The 14,867-nt window shown below is 43.3% G+C and overlaps 1 protein-coding gene across 1 annotated transcript in view; it reads left to right on the forward strand.

The window, feature by feature from the left end:
• Tbc1d14 (TBC1 domain family member 14) overlaps positions 1 to 14,867 on the forward strand; it is a 95,509-nt gene that overhangs the window by 17,892 nt on the left and 62,750 nt on the right. The window lies entirely within an intron of this gene.

Consider the following 14,867-nt stretch of genomic DNA (forward strand, 5'->3'; position numbering starts at 1 on the left):
GCCTATACTGCTTTTCCTCCCTAGGACCAGCCTGCAGAAAAGAGAACTTACTCAGTGACACGGTTTCTGTGCTTTTCATCTCAGAGTCATGTATGCAAATGCTTAGCCTATCCTGCATGTTCTTTCCAGCTTTGGAGGTCTTCTGTGTACCCCAAGTAGTTCGTATCCTTGAAAGACTAGTCCATAGAGGGTGCCGGGGGTGTACCTGTCATCACAAGTGCTCTTTGCTATTGCTTTGGCTGTTCTGGTGGGCCCTGTGTTTAATTCCTTGGGTATTCCCTGTAGCAACACTCAGCAGACTGTCTGTCCTGATTCTGCTTGCCACACATAAGATCTCATTTTGCCTGTGTAGTCTGAATGCATCCCTGTAGAATGGTGATACACTTGCTGCCAGACTATAGGTGCCATGGAGAGAGAAAGCAGGTGCCAGAGAGTGTGAGAATGAGAAAACTGAAAAGGTTGTGTCTAGACAGGGTGGTTGGGAGCTGGAGTTTGCTGAGCAGGTAAAGATTTGAGTTTGGGTAAAGGAGAGTGCTCTTCAAAGATATCATTACAGGGACAGGGTTTCTAAGACTGATAGGACTTGTCTCTTTTACCACATGTCTGTCTTGCAGTTGCTCAGGACATGTGTCAATGCCTAAGCAGTTCACCAGCTCCTGGTCCCAGACATCCATGGCAGTTTGTACTCGCTTAGCAAATTCAATCCTTTTGGTTGTCTGGAGTCTACTTTGTAGAGTCTGGCCCTGTGCTGTCCAGTCTGTTAGCCAATAGTTAAAGCCAATTAAAATAACCTGAAGTGGAAAATTGAGATCCTCAGCCTTACTAGCTACATTCAGGCACTCAGTAGCCATGTGGGAGTCAGCGGCTGCTGTATTGAATGGCTCAGATGGGTACATCACCACTGTGGTGGAAAGTTCTGTTGCCAGCCTACTCTAGAGGACAGCCTGTGACTTTATTTTTAAACTTGTCCCTTTGATGTATAAAAGCAACACAGAGTGACTGTTTAACCAGCACGCCATAATAAAGGGGGTGAATCTTAGAGAAGCCTGCACAGAGCCAGGGCCATGGCCATGCTGAAGTTAGTCTTGACCATTGGGCCATCTCTAGCCCCTGTGTATATACTGAAGCTTCTCTTAGTTTAACAATATGCAGCAAAGCTATTTGGGCATGATTCTATTTTCATACCTACTATAATTTCTCTTTATTTCCTTACAGACCTTTTTTTTTTTTTTTCCTTACAGACCTTTTATGAGTTTTGTTTGTTTGTTTGTTTCGAGACAGGGTTCCTCTGTAGCTTTGGGGCCTATCCTGGAACTAGGTTGTAGACCAAGCTGGCCTTGAACTCACAGAGATCCACCTGCCTCTGCCTCCCCACTGCTGGGATTAAAGGCGTGTGCCAAAACTGCCTGGCCCTTTTATGAGTTTTAAGCATTAAAAACCAAAATAAAGTAGACTGGTGCTGGGATCTGCCTCAGAGGAAGGGCACATGCTTAGCATGTGTGGGGTCCTGGGTTCTGTGCTCAGTACTGCAAAAACAAAACAGCAGTATCAACAACTAAAATGATAAGCTCTTTCTATGGTTTGATGCCCTACATTTTATCTTAGAGAAAAGTTTCTTACATAATTATAAGTTGTTTGTATACTTTTTAATAATGTCTTTGTGGTCTTCCTCCCTACGAATCATTTACTTGCCCAACAATAAGGAAGTGGGCTTCGTTTCCACTGTGTGTACTACAGCCTGCTTGGTCTACATGTAGATGATGAAATGGGGTAATGGGTTTCCAGAGTTGCTACTTTATGGCCATTGCCCCTGACCACTGGTCAGCTCTGACTGCCCCCACACCCCCACACACACCAGAGGTCACAGTGCTGTATGCCAGGAGCCTTTCTCCACCCCCACCTCCTTGGAGGAAGTTTCTGAGCAGTGAGCACCCGGACTTTGTTTTATGAATAATAGTTTCTTAGCAATGGCTAGTGACGGTCAGAATTTGCCATAGCTTTTGCCTCTCATTAGTATGATAGTGGTTTGGAGAGGACTATCTGGTATACCTTGAGCCTTCTCTTTCTTACAGACTCTGGTTCCAGTGCTATGCTTCACACTTCCTGCTTCTTCCTGAGGTACTCCATCCTTTCTACTCCTTCTGTATTTGTCCAATTACAGCATTATTTTGGTTTTGTGAGACAGGGTTTCTCAGTGTATTCTTGGTTTTTATGGAACTTCCTCTGTAGTGTAGTCTGGCCTTGAATTTTTAGAGATCCACCTGCCTTTGCCTTCCAAGTGCTGGATTAAAGGCATGCACTACCACTGTAGGGACAATTGCAGCATTTTTAAGGACCAACACAGCAGACACCATTCTCTGAAGTTTCTCCAATGCAGAGACAGCACCTACAGAGCACTATACTCCTTCCTGTCTCCTATAGGTCACTATAGACTGGAATTGTCACTCTGTCCTGTCTCCTGCAGGCCTACTGTAGTCTAGTGTTTGCTGTATGAGGGAAAACAAGGGATCTGCTGTCTTATGGAGAAAGTAGCCCAGATTTGCTGGGTTCCAGGGGAATGGCACATTGGATTTTAGAAGTTCACAGAGTTAGGAATCTGCATCCATCTTGAATCAGTGAGCTAAAAGAATCTTAAAACACTAAACAGCTCATATTGTACTGCAGGGCAGGGCTTCCTGTTTGACTTTGGTTTAGTGAGACACAGATTTAAAGCAAAGTCTAAAGATAATCCTTTCCAGCAGCTTCCATAAGCAGTAAGTTATCTTAAATACATACAGAGTAAGACTTCAATTAAAGAAACAGAAAGCTTTTATTGGTTAAAGAGCAAAGTTCTCAGCACAATAGAAGTGTCAGACACATTAACAAAATGTTTAGCTGGAGATACAGATCAGTGATTGAACATATGTCCAGTATGTGGAGGCCCTAGATTCAGTCCTCAGCACTGAAAAGCATAAAAAATATAAAACTCCTATTTGTTGAGAAAAAGCATCCAAGTCCCACTCTCAGACGTTAGACTTAACTAGTTTAGGGTAAGATGTATGTATCAGAACTTGTAAGCATTCCTTCGGCAATTCTGAAATGTAGTACAAGCACAGCGAGCTCTCGAGTATGGGCTGTGCGCTTGGAGAGTGCTTCCCTCTGGTACACATCTCAGGCAGGTGGTTTCCACATTGCCTCCTCTTTGGGGAAAGTCATCCATTATGGTATAAATAGTATGCCTCCCAGTGGTAAGCCACTTGGAGAAGAGGACCTAGACTTGTGGTCGGCAGTGATTATTCCCAGTGTTTGACCTTATATCTAGGATATAAATTAATTCAATATGCATTTGTTGAATGAAAAAAATAACTCATATCAATATACTTCGTGTTAAATGAGATGAGATGCTTGACCTTATATAATTAATCAGTTGTTCTCTAGTTAATAAGTACATTGACAGAATCCTAGGAACTGAGTGGTGACTTTACTATTCTATGAATGAAGTCTGTGAGGGTTCATTTCTGCTCAGAGTCAGGCAGGCTAGGCAGCTGTGGTTTGAGCCACATTCTTCTGGAGTCCATATCCCAGGAACACACCTTCTACCTTTAGTCAAACTTTTCTCCTTAATATTTCTAATGCTAAAGGAGCATAGTCCTCTCATGGCTTTTTTTTTTCTTCATGGCTTTGTTGCAATTGCAAGATTACATATGATTACCACATGGACAATCTGCTCACTATTGACCTTTATTTTCCCTCTTTTTCTTAGTATTCAGTTGGAGATTAGGAATAGATTGCATTTTCTTAGTAAAGTACACTTTATATCAATTAGCTTAGCCACTTTCATGCTGCTTTCTTTTTTTATTTAGTTTGGTATTTTTATGTGTAGTGTGCATGTCTGCATGTGCATATGTGCACATGGAGGCCTCTGGAATGAAGTTACAGAAGGTTATGAGCTGCACTGTGTGAGTGCTTGGAACTGAACTTGGGTCCTCTGGGAGAACACAAGTGTTCTTCATGGCTGATTCATCTCTCTAGCTCCTTTGTTCAGCTTTCTTCTCCCCATCACAACATCCTAAATTGATATTAGAGAGTGGAGCGCCTGTTTAATTTTTCTTTCCTGTATTTACTTGTTAGGGAATGTTTAGAAGAGACTGGGAGGTTGTGGGTAGGGAAAATATGGGCCTTGTGGACTCTGTGACCTTCTGTAGAGACTTGCAGAGAAGTCCTTTCGGGGTCAGATTAATGAGTTACCCAGCAGGTTTTATGCCAGGCCTTGGGATACAGAGACCAAGTCGGAAGGCCCTCACCATGTAGTGGAATGTAGGCCTGTCAGGAACTAGAGTCCTGGGCCTGTAAGGTGTCTCAGCAGGTTTAGGCACTTGTCTCCTGCTGGGTCTGATGACCTGGACCCACATAGTGGTCCTTTGATCTCCACATGTAATTGAAAACAAACATTTCCTTTAAAAAGAAAAGAAAGAGAAAGAAACTAGAACCCATGCTTGCAGCTCTCTGTGTAAAAGGGTGCTGGAAAAGGTTTGAGAGCACAGTAGGGGCTGTGTGGGGAGAGCTATCCAGCCAGGCTGCAGAGGAGGGTGGTAGAGCTGAATTCACTTTGTTGAAGTTGAGTGTGCAGCAAAGCACATAGGTCTTAGGCATTGAGTGTGAGCATGCTCATATGCATGCCACTGGATTAGCAGCCTGCAGAAGGCTTTTGTGGAGCCCTTCCCTGACAGTATCTGTCTTGCAGAATGTGACCACTGTTTAGCTAAATGAAGTAACATGGTTTGCACCCCTGCCTTTGACCTCCTTTGCTCACACTGTGTGTGCGCCTGTGGGTGGTACTTTCCTGAGCTTCAGAGCTAAAGGGAAATGCTGATCATAATTCTTTTGTGCCTGTTCTTTGAGGCACACACACCTGAGTAGAATCCCAGAGTCTGCTTTGTTCATACCAAGCCACTTCCCGGGATGGATACACACATCACACTTAATATATATAAATATATATTTATATATTATTATATAAATATATATTTATGGCATAAATATAAATAAATTAATTTAAAAGTTAAAAAATTATTCCAAGATACTATTTTTGTATTGTATTTCCATGGCAATTTTATAGTTTGGCAGTTTCCTTTTTAAAAATTTCCCCAGTGTTTTCTTTGTGATTTAATTGACATTATAGATCAATGAAGACTTCTTATTTTTGAATGTGTTAGTTTCTCCACTAGCTTAGGGTTTTTTTTTTTGTTTCTATAAGCTTATTACTTTTTATTATAAAGGTCTTGTGTTTCTTTCATTAAATTTATTCCAAATATGGGCAAGTGAGATGCTTCAGAAGAGAAGAGGCATCTGCTGCTAAGCCTGACAACCTGAGTTCCATCCCCAGGACCCACATGATAGAAGGAGATACCTGACTTTCACAATTGTTCTCTGACCTTCACTTGCATGCTGTTGCATATGCTCCCCATAATACATAAATACAATTTTAATTAAATTTAAAAATTATTCCAAGATACTATTTTGGATAGTTTTATAGTATAATATATAGTTGTGACTCTGGGTAGTATTAATTTTTTGTTTGTTTCTTTTTAAGACAAGATTTTACTGTGCAGTCCTAGCTATCCTGGAACTTGCTCTGTAGACCAGGCTGGCCTCGAACTCACAGAGAGCCACCTGAGTGCTAGGGTTTAAGGTGTGTGTCGCCATTGCCCAGCTCATAGTGTTAATTTTTATGTATATAGTTTAAGTCCTGTGGTCTTGCTAAATTCAGCTACTCTAATAGTTTATCTATAAACCCTTTTGAGTTTTTTCTGTAGACAGTAACCACTGTCTGTGAACTTGTTTTTCCATCGGTTATCTCTCATCTTGTTTTCATTGAAGTGGTGCTGACAGAGTCCCTGCCTGGGTCCTGATCTCTGAGTGTGTGGTCCACAATGCTATAGGGTACCTTTGATCGTATGTATGACTTTCTAGTAGATACATTTTTCTCAGATTAGGACATTCTTTTTGTTTGTTTTTTATTTTTGTTTTTGCATCCCAATAATAATTTCCCCTCCCTCCTGTCTTCCCAGCTCCTCCTCTCTTCCCTCCCCTGGACAATTTTTTATTCCTAGTTTTAAGATCTTAAAAAAGTCATGTCTGTCTTGCACATTATTGAATGATTTTTCTCCATCCATTGCTGACTATGTTTTCTCCTTTAGCTTTTTTTGGGGGTGGGCGGTGGGAATGCCATTGAATTTTTCTAATGATATTCTTAGAGCAGTCTAATTTGTTTATGACACATTATACTTTATATTTGAAATTTTGTTTTAAATTTTTCTGCATTCATGAGTCTATGGACTAAGTTTTCCTTTTAGCTTTGGTATTAAGAACCTCATACGATGTGTGTTCTTTCTGTGTTCTCAGATAGTTTTTGTAATTTTCTCTGGGACTGGTTGGATGGCTCAGCTGGTGGGTGGTTGCCACTAAGCATGATGATCTGAGCAGTCCCAGGGACCCCCACTGTGATGAGAGAAGTTGTCTTCTGAGGCCCATAGGCATGCTGTGTGGCACATACACCTCCCCCAATAAACAGAAATATAATAAAACAGATATTTTTTTCTTTGGTGGTTGAATCTATAGATATATTAAAACACGTTACCCTATATGTTCCCCAAGTCAGCTTTACTGTATCTGACTTCCATAATAAAAATATTTGAGTGCAGTGTAGGGGACTTTTATTTATTTATTTTAAGATTTATTTATTTATTACGTATACAACATTCTGCCTCGATGTATGCCCGCTCGCCAGAGGAGGGCCCAGAAGAGGGCACCAGATCTCATTACAGATGGTTGTGAGCCATCATGTGGTTGCTGGGAATTGAACTCAGAACCTCTGGAAGAGCAGCCAGTACTCTTAACCTCTGAGCCATCTCTCCAGCCCACTGTAGGGGACTTTTAAACATGTGCTTATTCTCCTCTTATACCCTACCCCCAAACTTTATATCAATGATCCTTAAAGGGACAGCAGAACGTCCTTGAGTGCATCTCACTTCTTTCTTGCCCTTCACTACAGATTGAAACCAGGACTTTGTGTGGCCTAGGCAGGTGTTCTGTCACTCAGTTATTTTTCTTAGTAAATAATGCCAGTGAATGTGTTGAGTGACCTAATAAATTTCTTAGGATGAGCCCTGGAATGGAGAAGGGCTAAGAAAATCTTGTTCTTTAAGTGCATTTCTTTTTTCCATGTTTGGAAGATTACCAGGGAAACCATCTGGAATTTTCTTTGTGAGTTTTTAAATTATGGAGTTAACATTTTTTTATTGTCCTATATTATATAAACTAAAACTACAGAAGATTGAGAAAGGGGACATGAGGCTGTGGGCTTTGTACTTCAGGGGCACAGAAGGGTCCTCTTATCTCCTTCCTCGCCCTCCCTTCCTTTCCATAGTGTATCAAGTAACATTGCTTTCCTTGGAGTCACCACCTCCTTGTCTCAACAAGGTCACTGACTGCTCAGCAAATATTCCTAGTGTAGCTACAGACATAGGATTTCTCTGTTAAGTGGTGGTGGAGCTGACAACTGCCTATGGAGGGGACTTTTGCAGGACTGATGGTTGGCATGTGGGTTGATGACAGCTCCCAGGAGAACCAACCTGTAGTGCCTACTTGTAGGCTTAGAGTTTATCTATTGTTGAACTTGAAGTTGTTAGATCTTTCTTATTTGTTTTTTGAGCCAGCGTCTTACTTTGTGTCCTGGAACTTTCTGTATAGTTCAGGCTGACCTCAAATGCTCAACTGACTTTCCTGCCTCAGCTTCTGGAGTGCTGAGTTTATGACTCATGACACCTAGGAAGCTTTGTCTTTTAAGACAGGGTCTCAGTAGCCCAGGCTCTTAGACTTATATGTAGCCAAGGATGATCTTGAACTTCTGATCCTTCTGGTGTCACTTTCTGGGTTTTTTTTTTGTTGTTGTTGTTTATTTGTTTTTGGTTTTTTTTTTGTTTTTGTTTTTTGAGACAGAGTTTCTCTGTGTGACAGCCCTGGCTGTCTTAGAACTTACTCTGTAGACCAGGCAGGCCTCAAACTCTCAGAGATCTGCCTGCCTCTGCTAGGATTAAAGACATGTGCTACCATGTCTGGCCTGTTGTTACCTTCTGAATGCTGGGATTACAGGCTTGTGCCATCATGCCTGGTTGATGGATGCTAGGGATCAAATCCAGGGCTTCCTGCATGCTAGGCAAGCATTGAGTTACATCCTTAACCCTAACCTGTTCATTGTTTTTTAAAGTTCTATTTAGCTTTAATTTAATTGTGTGCATGCCTGTGAGTACGAGAATGTCAAGCCCTCTAGAAGAGCAGGACATTCTTTTAACCACTGAGTAATTTCTCTAGCTTCTGTTCTGTTTTTTTTTTTTTTTTTTAAACAATGTCTGCAGTTGTGAATGAGAGAGAATTTCCTTAGTGATGGTTTTCAAACGGGTGCTTGGACAGAGAAGTTCACTTACATGGTTTCTCCATGCACACAGTGTCCAGCACAGCAAGTAGTCTCAGGTGTTGCTCGGATGGCAGTTTATACAGTGCTGTTTTACTTCTGAGTGTGAAGTAACAGTGGGGTTTGTGCTCAGAAAAGCCTGTTCTGACTTGTTTGGCTTGTACTGGAGCTGTGTCCTGGCCTGGGGACCTAAGTACTCAGCTTTGCAGTGCCACTTTGCCTGCCTTCTCTGCCTCCACCTTCCCTGTGACTGCTGAGGTGCCCCACCCCTTCCCTTCCAGCTGATCGGCTCCTTCCTGCAAGCCTTCACCTTTCAGAACAGGTCTATTGAAGGAGGAAGCCATGGCGTAGCCCTGACCCTGTGTGGCTTGCCAGGTATGTGGCACCAGATTGAGAGCATCTGCGCTGGTCCTTGAGGACTGTGTGGTCCCAGTAGAATCATGGCTGTCTCCCCTGTGCTCCTGTTCATGGACAGGTGAGTGACTGTTCTGCCGCTCTGGCCTGTGTAACTGGAGACAGAGTGGGGTCTTTCCCTCTGTGCTGGGAGGGAAACTGATGCCCTTGATATGGTAGGGAAGTTTCCTTGGGTGGCCCTGTTTAAAATGGACATGATTCCTGGTGTTTAGGTAGGATGCTGGGGCTGGAGCTCTCTGAGGCAGTGTTAGTGCACAGGCATGCCTAATGCTTGCTACCACCCCCATCCCTCCACCAACACCCACCCTGATCATGGTCAGTGTCTGTTTTACTTTGTTTCTGTGTAGTTGTGGGGTTGCCGAGGAAAATGTGTAGCAGCCCTGTGACTGTTGAAGTGGCTGTCTTTGTTTCCTTGCTTTCTCAAGGCAAGGCTAGAGGCAACTGTAGTTGCACATATTTTAGGTTTTGAGAGTAGAAAACACTGATGGGCTGGAGAAGATTAGCTATGTTCTTTTTCCTGTGTCTCTCTAGGTCAGTGGTTCTCATTCTTTCTAATGATATGACCCTTAATACGGTTCCTTATGTCGTAGCAATCTCCAGCTATAAAATTATTTCATTGCTACTTTATAATTTTACTACTGCTATGAATTGTAATGTAAACATTTTATATGCAGGATATATGATATTCGACCCCTGTGGTTGTTCAGCCCCCTCCCTCCACCGGGTCTTGGCCCACAGGTTGAGAACCCCTGCTCTTGGGGTGCCTTTCAGCTTCTTCATCTTTATTTGGCGACTGGGTTCTGGGAGGGGAATGTAAACTGCGTGAGAAGTGCCTGGCTCAGCTGTAGGCCGCAGGAAAGTGACCTGTAACTGGTAGCTGTGACTGGGACGTGGGTCAGCAGCTCTTCTGGAGATGAGTGCCGCGGTTCACCTTGGATTCTGATGTCATGAACCAGAGGGGGAAGAACAAGGAGTGATGATGGCTAAGTCCAATAGGAAGCTGTGTGCCCCTCAGAAGTGCTGTACGCCAAGGGTGGAGGCCTTTAGCTTCGCTTCCTTGACACCTCAGAAAAGTTTTAGAAATCCCTCAGGAGTGTCTGACTGGTTGAACCTGCTCCACCAGGGCTGGGGCTGCCATCCACCCACTCATTCAACCTCGTCCAACACCTCATCCTAGTTCCCTGCATCTGGATGTCTTTGGACTGCTCTAGATCATAGCTTCCTCTATCAAGTGACAGTAGGAATCCTTCTGTAACTCTTATAAAAACTTCTTGATAAATTTTTATTTTTTATTTTTAAGATAGTCTTATGTAATTCAGGCTGGCCCCAAACTTACTTTATTCTTACTTATTCTGGCCCTTTTGTGTTCACCTTCTGAGTGCTGGAATTTCAGGCATGCACCAGTGCTGGGAATGGAACCTAAGGCCTCATAAATGGTATGCAAGGACTCTGCCCACTGAACTGTGTCCTCAGTGCCTGAACAAGGATGTTGTGTATATTTAGGACCTGTTTGGGGTCAATACAGATGAAACAGTGAGTGGCTCCAGAATTTGTGCAGCCTTGGAAGCTTCATACCTGATGAAAAAACATTAGGCAACAGGTTGACATTATCCCTGTGTTCTCTGTGACTACCTTCTCAGAGGGCGGGTGTCAGGTGCAGGCCACATAGTGTCTTGTCAGTGAGCATTCATATTGCTTTTGAAGTCACCTTTTGGTTTCAGCACATCCCAAAAGTTAATGGGGGACAAGTGTAAAAATACTTATGAGGCCAGAGGCTACACAGCTCATTTTTAACACTAGGGCATGGACTTGGACTCTAAGTGCTTGCTGGAGTCTCATCAGCTCCTGACATGCTCCAAGCTTCACACGCCAGAGTACTGGAACCGAATATGGGACAATCTTAATGGATCCTAGTCTCTAGAACCTCTCGTTTATCCCTAATTTTGTGTTCATAGTTAATTTTTTCTTAAAGGATCTCCTGGCTAAACTATCAAAGCTCAAAGAGTTCTTAAAGCCTGGATCAGCTCCTCCCTGAAAACAGATGATGAAAATGCTGGTGTTGGCCATGTGATAAAATGTTGGGGAGCAGTGCTGGGTGATACAGACTAAAGTATACTTGAGAAGAGAAACCTGAAACCCAGGTGTGGTGTGTGTGTGTGTGTGAGTGTGTGTGTGCATGTGCGTGTGTGTGTACTTTCTTAAAATACATAAATAAATAAATAAATAAATAAATAAGAAGAGTTCAACCCATACGTCATGTTGAGAACACTTTGTAGACAGAAAATAGGCCACTGGTGGGTCATCTCTGCCCATGGTGGGTCTCTCTGCATCTCTAGCGTGGAGCTGAGTGAGTATGGAGCTCCAGAATTTGTCAGTCTTCCCACTTGGTTCTTTCAATGGTTCGAGGAAGAAGTTAGGCTTATCTTCATGTAGAATGAAGAGCATGGGAACCCAGGGCTCTGAGATGGTGGTTGCTTGCTCTGGGATGCTGCTCTGGAGGGGTAGAGCTGGCAGATCAACTGGTCTCCACATAGCTCCTTTGCTTCACTTCCGAGCTCAGCAGGGGGACAGGAACTTGTTCCCAGTGTACAGCTGTCTTGATGTAGATTGGCGCCTCAGCTGCCTGAGTTGGGAATGCCAGTGTGTGACTGGGTTCAGGATTGGGGCTTTTCTTACCAGCAATACCATTTCTTTTCATCGCTTGTTTCTGCAACCAGGTGATACAGGAATGCGGGTAGCTACGTGAAAGAGGTGGACAGTGAGCAAGCTGCTTTGCCTTTCTCCCCCTTTCCTGTCTTTACTAAGAAGTTGAACAGAATAGGAGAATGTTTTCCTGTGCTACAAACCACTCTGCTGATAGGAGCCAGCTATTCATCACATGCACTGAGAGAAAACCAGACTTATGGGCCATGCCCAGTGAAGCAAATGCCATTTATTTTCTGGCACTTGTATTAGGAAGGGCTGAGTGCCAGATGGGCGGACTTGGGAATTTACCCAGCTACTTGGAATATTACTACTCGCCTTAATCAGAAGCCACAGGTGATGTTTTCATTAACTTCTGTTGGGTAGGAGCTCCATGCTAGAACAGTGTGCAGAGAAGGTCAGTATATAACTGAGCAGACATTTCAGTCAGAAAGTGTCTGGACAGATGAAGGTGAAACTTGCCATGTAACTCGGGTTCCCTTGTGATACAGCAGCCTGTGTTTCTATACTCCTGTACCTGTAGTCCTCCTTCCTTTTCCTATGCATGACTCTGGCTCCTGGTGTCTTTGAATACTGTCTCCTCAGCCATGGGGGAGGAACTGATTGATAACAGGTATCTTGACCTCTTTGTCTTTTTCTTTCTCCCCTCCCCTGTGCTGGGCATTATTCCTAGTTGCTTCTTATATCACCACCAATACGTCAGTGAGCCAGTTTGTTTGGGGCTTCTTGAAGGTTCACTTACCTGTTTTATGGTCTGTGCTTTGAGCATAGTAGTTGCTTATGAGATGTGTTTGGGTCTGACTGTAACATGCTCTGTGCTGTATTCTGCAGTCAGCACCATGATTCCTTACCTTAGTACAGTGATTCTCAACCTTCCTAATTCTGTGACCCTTTAATACAGTTCCTCATGTTGTGGTTACCCCAACCATAAAATTGTTTTCGTTGCTACTTCATAACTGTAATTTTGCTATTGTTACGAATTATAGTATAAATATCTGATATGTAGGATAATCTTAGGCAACCTCCATGAAAGGGTCATTTGATCCCCAAAGGGGTTGAGACTCACAGGTTGAGAACCACCACTTTAGTAGGTAGCTTACAGAATTGTGTATGGTAGAAAAGAGGTTCAGAAGAAATGGCTACCAAGGTTAGAGCTAGGGTAGAGGTCTAACTTTGGCTGCCCCTCAAATGCCGTTAGCCTGCTTGGATCTGCTCCACTGAATGCCTTGCCTTTGGTCCCTGCCACTTCCCTCCAGACTCAGTATGAAAGCTGGGCTCCTTCTCCCTGATACTCCTATTTTTAGGTTGGGGCAGTAGCTGAAAAAAACAACATGAAAGGCCCAGTAAAGAGTTCCTGGAGTGTGTTAATCACATAAGGTTTATGGATGCCATTCTTCATCAAGCCCCCTTCCAACTCTGTTCATGCTTCCCTGACACAGCAAGGGATTATACCTCAGTGCAGTGATTTGAATCAAAGCTTATTTGTCAGCAGCTGAGCAAACTCATTTAGTTCCTCTTCCAAAAGGCTTTGGTTTGTGGTGCCGGTGGAATGTCACTGAGTAATTTCATATTGCCTTTAACTTTTCCCTTGCTAAGGCCACTGATGCTGATCACCAAGAACTTGTTTGCACTCACTAGATTTTGTTGCTGGGTCTGCAGAAAACTCAAGGGCTTACTGGGGCATTAATTGTCTATGGGAGTTATGCAGTGGGGGAGTGACGCTGTAGGGGAGTGATGCAGTGGGGGAGAGATACATTGGAGAATGATGCAGTGGGGGATGATGCAAAAGTATTTTGTTTTCTAGTGACAGAACTATCTGGCTTTGCAATGGTCATTTCTTGTTTATAAACTTTAAAACAAATGATACATTTTCATGAGTCACAATTCAAAAAGTACAATGGAATTTGTGGTAGAAAGTAGCATATCATATCTAGTAACTTGTCCCAGAGTAGTGGCTGTCGGCAGGCAGTTCATACCTGGGCAAGCAGAGGCTGACACCTGTATCACATGGGTTATTTGGTTATTTGATCTTGTTAGGACCCTGGCTTTTGTCTGTGACAGTAGATAATTTTCAGTCTCTAAGAAAATGTTCTTCTTAAAGCTTTTTTATAAATATATTACAGACTTTCAGCTTTCACTCTTTATGACATTTAAAAAATAACATTGTGTTTCCGTCAACACTTCACTGCCTTGTCTTCCATGTTTCAGGTATTCAGTAGGGACAGTGGGTAGTAGCTCTAGTGCTGTACAGTGCAGCCCAAAACCCATTGTCTGTAGGTAAGGAGAGTTTCTGTTTCATAGTTGGTGGTGTTCTTGAAACCTACTCTCCCTTGCCTTTTTACAAGGTGTCTATCTTGTGTGCTTCCTACTGTACAGGGTATCCTGAGAGGTCTTAAAAATAAAGCCTGCTAGGAATTGGAAGAGGCTGTGTGCATGCTGGAGCCATAGTAGGCCCCAGGTAAATGTGTCAACAACTGTCTTGCTCTCAATTCTAGTGACACCCTGTGTGTCTCATACTTGACAGTGTACCTAAGAGTTTTTTCCTGGCTTCACAGAAACTGACACACTACCGTTTTGAACATTACTTTGTCCTGGTGTCTATATCTTTTCCCATGTCATAAATTAACTACTGAGATGAAAATAATGACTTTCCCAGCCTCTGGATAAAATAGCTACAGCTCAGCTTTGCGTGCCCATGGTTATTTAGCCCTAACTTCTGTTAGAATCCTACTTAGTCCCTTGTACTTGGCCGTGGCTTCACCATTGACACTTCTTCCATTATCTCCCTAGTGTCTCTGAGAGGTTGAGACAACTTCAGTAGGATTCTGGAATCACCTTGGTGCAGGCAGCTTCTGGGCCTGGTAGAGGTGCTCTGGCTACTGCTTCTTAGATCACCTTTTCGGGATCTACCTGTTCTCACAACTAGCTCATTCTCTGAATTTCTCTATTTTGGAGGTGCTGAGCACTGACATAGTAGCAGTGTGTGTATGTCGGGGGGATTGACATGAAGAGTCCCTGCTCTTCAGTGCTCACTCAGTGGAAAACCTTGGAATCACCTGATGGGTGGGGAAAGCTCTTCCACAGGCCAAGAATGCAGCTGTGCTGAACCTGGCCTCCGCCTCATTCAACACTCATGTCACTTATTTCCCAACACTAATGGACCTGGGAGCAGCCTTGGGATAGGGATGGATGTGGAGCCAGGCCACATGCCACAGAAGAAAAAAAAATCCAGGTTCAAGTCACTGGTAAGACTTGAAGACCGGGCTAGTGTGAGCCATTTCTGCCTTCAGGGTGTGGA

The sequence above is a fragment of the Arvicola amphibius genome, chromosome 1 (assembly GCF_903992535.2).
Source record: "Arvicola amphibius chromosome 1, mArvAmp1.2, whole genome shotgun sequence".
NCBI classification, from domain to species: domain Eukaryota; kingdom Metazoa; phylum Chordata; class Mammalia; order Rodentia; family Cricetidae; genus Arvicola; species Arvicola amphibius.